This window comes from Gopherus flavomarginatus, chromosome 8, assembly GCF_025201925.1.
Source record: "Gopherus flavomarginatus isolate rGopFla2 chromosome 8, rGopFla2.mat.asm, whole genome shotgun sequence".
Classification (NCBI taxonomy): domain Eukaryota; kingdom Metazoa; phylum Chordata; order Testudines; family Testudinidae; genus Gopherus; species Gopherus flavomarginatus.
Window position 1 is genome coordinate 3,307,145 of NC_066624.1, and position 6,000 is coordinate 3,313,144.

Genomic DNA, 6,000 nt, shown 5'->3' on the forward strand with positions numbered 1-6,000 from the left:
AGTAGATGGCGCTACGAGCTTAAAATCTATAATAAAGATGCCAACCATTCCTCAGGCTGAGGGCACAGGCAATGATTAGGTTGTTTGCTAGGGAGAGAAGGAACAACGAGCTTTATATTTGTTATACACAACTTGGGGCTTGCATCCCTGCTCCTATTGACAGTTGCAGGCCATACTCTGTCACTGAAAAGTACTTTCCCCCTTAATTTGTGCTAGGATCTGTGATGTGAATATGATTGTGCTGATGAGATATTCATGAGTTCCAGACAGCTGCCATACCAATCAATAGGTACTGGTGTGTTGATTTGGTAGTTTTGTGATTTTTCAGGGATAAATTTTAACAGTGAGTTGAGTTTAACTTTCCACTGATCCCCCATATTTCTTAGCCAGGTTTACACCCTTTAAGGCAGTGGTTCCCAAACGGGGGTTTGTAAACCCCTGGTGGTTCGCAAAATGTTACAGGGGATTCTTGGGGAAAAAATTCCCTAATGGTGGACAGAGCTGTCCCTAGGGACCATGAGCAGCACGGGGCCAGCAGCCCGGAGCCCCTGGACTTCCAAGAGCTAAGCAGATCAAAGCAAGCATCTCTATCACACCGAGGAGATTTAAACTTCAAGAGTTCTTATAAGCAATGGAGAGGGAGGTGGATATTTTTTGCTGTTTTTTAAATTAAATAGGGAGCTAGTATTGTTTTTTAAATTATTATGAAGAACAAGTTGAAGCTTTGTTGTAACGTGCAGTTTGCTTGGACTGTTCAAGACCTGAATGTTTGTGTAGGAGGAACTCTTTGAGTTAGCTTCTTAAATACCTTCATGCTCTTTCACATCTGATACTCCTTGATGAAACATAGAAGCCTTGTCTTATAACAGGCTTATTCAAAGTGATACAAGCTATGACAGTGAGATCTTGGAAGAGAGTTGCTGTTTTCATAATGTTGTAATACTGTAATGATTAATAATAGTGTGTCATAATAAGCTTATCATAAAAAAATTACATTTCCAAGATCACTGCTTTTATAATTTATACTCAGGTAAAGGAGAAAATCCCTGGAAATATTCATTTTTAGGTGGGGGTTCATGAGACTTGACATTTTAGTGAAAGGTGTTCACAGGTTGTTAAAATTTGGGAACCACTGCTCAGAAGGGATGGAGTGTTAAGATATAGATATGCAGGCCTGCCTTGAAAGGCTATATTTTAAGAATTTAGGTATGTTTATCATTTAGCTAGTTTATAGAGGTATAAGGGCCTTCTCTCACTGTGACAGTCTGATGCCCTGTTCTTAAGCTAAGGCCTTTGGCTAAGCAGCAGAGGCAGCCATAAGCTGGGAAGTGTATGGTCACATTCCAAACTAATCACATTGAAATAAGGTGCTATTGGGCTGTTAAAAATAGTCCTGTCCTGATAATGCTGATCACCTCCAGAGAAAGGTGGTTAAAGAAACGGCAGTTTGATAGCCTCCTGTCTGGCAAGAAATCACTTCTCAATAGCTGTGGTTGTAAAACCCTCATTTCTCTATGTTTTATCTTTATGGCCTCCACTTTGCTATGGTTTATTTGCACGGTCTCTGTCTGGTTCTGTGATTTTCTGTCGCTGCATAATTAATTTTATTGGGTGTAAACCAATTAAGGTGATGGGATATAATTGGTTAAATAATCATGTAACCCTTCTGCCCCTCTGAGTTGGCAGCAACAAGGGCCGGGTTCAGTATCCAGGGGTTCCGTTTCAGTAACACAATGCATAACCGGCTCGAGCCCCCACCCAGTGACCTGGGACACTCACATACCACACCCCCCTGGGCGCCTCTAGGAGGCAATACTTCCCCTCTCGCAAGCACGGAGTCTGAGTGTAGCAAAATCTTTTTAATAAAGAAAGGAATCAATGCGGCATCCCATAGGAGAAACACCACAAACAGGGTTATAACACAAACCATAAACAAAAACCCACCTCCAAGTACGTTTGGCACTGTCCTTTTTCCTCTTAGGGTTTTAAGTCCAATCACCCCAAAGTCCAACAACCCAAAAGTCTCTGGTCTATGCCACCCCAGAGTTCAAGAGTCTATCTGTAGAGGTCCCTCCCCCAGCCTGGGTAGAAAGGGGCACCTTACGTGGTCCGGGGCCAACTGCCCTGCCCTGCCTCTCTGTGGGTTCTGCTTCCGCCTTCTCCACGAACTGCTCCGCTTTACCAGTTGCTCCACTCTGCTCCTCCAGCCATCCTCAGAAACTGCTCCGCTCCACCAGCTGCTCTGCTCCATGAGCCGCTCTGCAAAACTGCTCTGCTCTGCTCGCTCTGTGGGCCGCTCCACTTGTCCCACAGTTACTCCACTCTGTCAGCCGCTCTGCTGCCACCAGCTGTCCCGTGATCCGCGCCAGCCGTCCCCACAACTGCTCCACTCCGCCAGCTGCTCTGTTCCACAATATATCTTCAGGCTCCCCCACTAGTTAGCACAGTACTCAGTGCTCTCAGCTCAGTCATTTCAGCTCTTTCGTGATTTCAACTCTTAGTGATCTCAGGTCTTAGTGGGGGAGCCCCAGTGCTAGTGCACCATTAGCCCAAAGTGCATTCAGCTCAGTAACCTGTATTTAGATTCTTGAGGGAATAAAAAAAATCAACTCTGACATTCCACAGTGGAGAGAGGAGGGGGTGCAACTGGTGCTTCTGGCTCCACAAAGCGCCTGCACCACCAGGCACAGATACCTGTCCCTAACCTCTCTCAGTTCACTGGGTTTTGGAACCCATGTCCCTTGTCTAGCAAGTACCACCCTGTGATGCAGTAGGGACTGTCTGTGTGGGGAGCGGGAGAGCAGGGGAGGACTTTAGGGGATGGACGATGCCAGGGCCTGTAACCTGAGCTAGGTAAGGGAGGGGAAAGGTCAACACCTTTGCCCGGGAAGGGGACAAAGGAAGGGAGTGGCAGGAGGGAAGCAGTTTGAGTTTGGGCTTGGGGCTGGATGGGCGGAATTCAGGGTATCCTAGCTAGGATCCAAGCACCCTGAAAGCCCAGAAGGACTTGGTGGAGGGGTCCTGACTGTGCCTGCAAGCTCTGCTGTAACCTTTGTTCCTGTTGTTCAATAAACCTTCTGTTTTACTGGCTGGCTAAGAGTCACTGTGGGTCCCAGGAAGAGGGGTGCAGGGGCCGGACTCGTGACACACCCAACTGAGGGTGAGTCATTTGTCACCAAGCAGTCCCACCGCTCAGCAGTCTGGGATAGGGTAGGCGTGCCTATGCATATACACTCTCTGACATTCTTTCCACCAGATGTCAGGGTAGAGCTTATCCTGACTCTGCTTACAACCATGTTACAATATGTTAGGATTGGTTAGTTAAATTTCAGTAAAACGATTGGTTAAGATATAGCTAAGCAGAACTCAAGCTTTACTATATGTCTGCAGTCAATCAGGAAGTAAGGCGGGGGGGGTTGGACTCATGTTTTGCTAAGGGGAGGAATGGGAACAGGGAATGGGGACAGGAACACAAACAAGGCTCTGTGGCATCAGAGCTGGGAAGGGGGGACACTGAGGAAGGAAAATGGAATCATTAGTTGCTAAAAGTTCACCCCAATAAACATCAAATTGTTTGCACCTTCAGACAGTGCTGCTCTCTGGTCACGCAAAAAGGACCAGGGCAGTAAGAGGGTGAAAAAAAAAATCCCTCTAGCAATAGACCTGTTTGAAATCTAGATAAGTGTTCTTAAAGAAGCCTAACTCCTTTGTCCCTTGCCATGTATGGACCACATGTGCTGAACAGCCATTGATTATCATTTTGCATGGCAGCAGTGCCTAGCAGCCTCGCCCCGGACCAGGACCCCCTCGGGCTAGGCTCTACAAACACAGAACAAAGAGTCAGTCCCTGCCCCAAGGGATGAATTTACCCGCAACACCTCCTGTGAGGGAAAGAAGTACTAACGCACGCACAGAGAGGTGAAGTCCTCCAGGGAGCGTGTGGTCAGGCCAGGTACAGACTCAGGCGTCCTGGAGCCCAGCGCTGTGCTGGGGCCATACATCCATTCCCTCTAGGATTTGTTAAGCAAGAGCACAAAGGAGCAGATAGAGTGACCAGATGTCTTGTTTTTAAAGGGACAGTCTTGTTTTGGGGGACTTTTTCTTATATAGGCGCCTATTACCCACCCCTTGTCCTGTTTTTTCACAGTTGCTATCTGGTCACTGTACTAAGGGGTGGGTAGGATGCAGGGCCTGTTTGATTCCCAGCTGTGAGGGCCTGGGAGGCCTCTGGTGGGGGATTGTAAATGTCTACAAGAGTCTCAGTGCTGGGTTCTTCTGTACGTTAATCACAGGTGGAAGAAGGTTACAGATGTCTTCTATTAGTATAAAGAAATCCACTTCAATGTATGAGAGCCCCTGCAGCAAAGGACAGGGTATCCTGCCTAGGGAGGGAGCAGGTGGAGTCAAACTCTCAGGGCAATGCCTGACTTTCTCCCTCTCCTAGTTCTAAGTAATGCAGTGAACGCTACATTTTCAGCAGATAGGTGAGGTGAAGGTGGAAGTTTCTGTCCACCTCCTTCAATGCTCACCTGCTATTTGCCCCCTCCTCAGGAACTGGCAACAAGAGTACGGGGGGTGGGGGGATTCCTTATTAAACAGCCTTTGGGAAACAGAGCACAATCCCCAGCACCGCTGCTGTTAGTGCGACCTCTGCACCCCAGCAGAAATCCAGTGGGACTTGCACCTGTCTTGCACATGATGTAAAGCCCTTGTGGAGAAAGGTGCCTCGAGGACAGTCCACGGGAGAGAGAGCCCAAGTGGCGGCAGGGCAAGGCTCCTCACACTGTCTAGTCACTGGGCCTCAATCTGCAGGGACCATCTCTGGGAATGGGAACAGGCCTCAGTAAATCGGTCTCCAGGACCCGTTCAGCCCTTGGCTTCTGGGCCAAGGTCACCAGCAAAGGAGCCAACTGGGATGGTGGTTTCTGAGAGGTGGATACCACACAGAATTGGACTAGGATCACTGTGCCCGTTTCTGATGGTCCCTGAGCAGCCGTCGGACGGTGACGATGACTTATCAGATATGAAGACTTTTTAATTCCAGTGGCTGCTTTCCTGCACCCTAGCATCACACTGACCAGGGCAACCTTTAAACACAAGCACAGACCTTGGGGGGACCGTAGCTTTCAGCTAGCGAAGACCCAAACCCAGGATGCAGTGCACAGTGACAAAGTTCTAAAACAAGAGTCACACAGATTGTTCCTTCAGGAAACTTCCCTGCAATGGGGCTGATTCCTTCAGTGCAGTGACTCTCTCTATAGACTGAAGTCCATGATGCTTACCTCCCAATGTAAATGATACCCACCCATAAAAGTAAGAGGGCACCATTCAGTGTGGAAGCTAGGAAATTTGGTGATGGCAAAGGAGGGACACTTCAGAGCCATTCTTGGGACTAAGTTTCCTCACATCAGCAGGAATGGAGGGGGAGCTGGTTGAAAAAATGGAAACAAATTTCACAAGGGTTTTTTTTCAAATTTTTAATTAAAAGTTTTCCAAACTTTTTCATGAAAATCGTTCATCAAAATGTGGTTTTTCTTTCAACGTTCTGCCAACTCTGTGAGCTGGTGTGGGGAAAAAAGGCAAAAAATGTCAACTTAATTTTTAAAAAAAAATTTATTAACATTTTGAAAGTTAAAAAGATTTTGATCAGCTCCTATGTATTGTGAAAGGGCAGGATTAAAAATACAGCTAGGTCAGAATGACACCAATGTGCACAGGTCATCAGAGAGAACAGAGGGAAATTTTGAAAAGACTTGAAAATCTTGAGTGTGAGATTTCCCTGTTTGCCCCTAGCAGGCCCAGAGCAGTTGGGTCAATAGTTTGAGAGATTTATCACTTGGATCTGTGGAGACCTCCTTGCTTACGTTGTTGCTCTCACCAATGTTCCATTATGCTTGTAATTCTCCTCTATTCTGATGCTGATTCCTTCCAAGGGGATCGCTGCCTTCAGAACACGTTGCATTAAGACGCCACAAGTGGGAGAATGCACCTCATCACTTC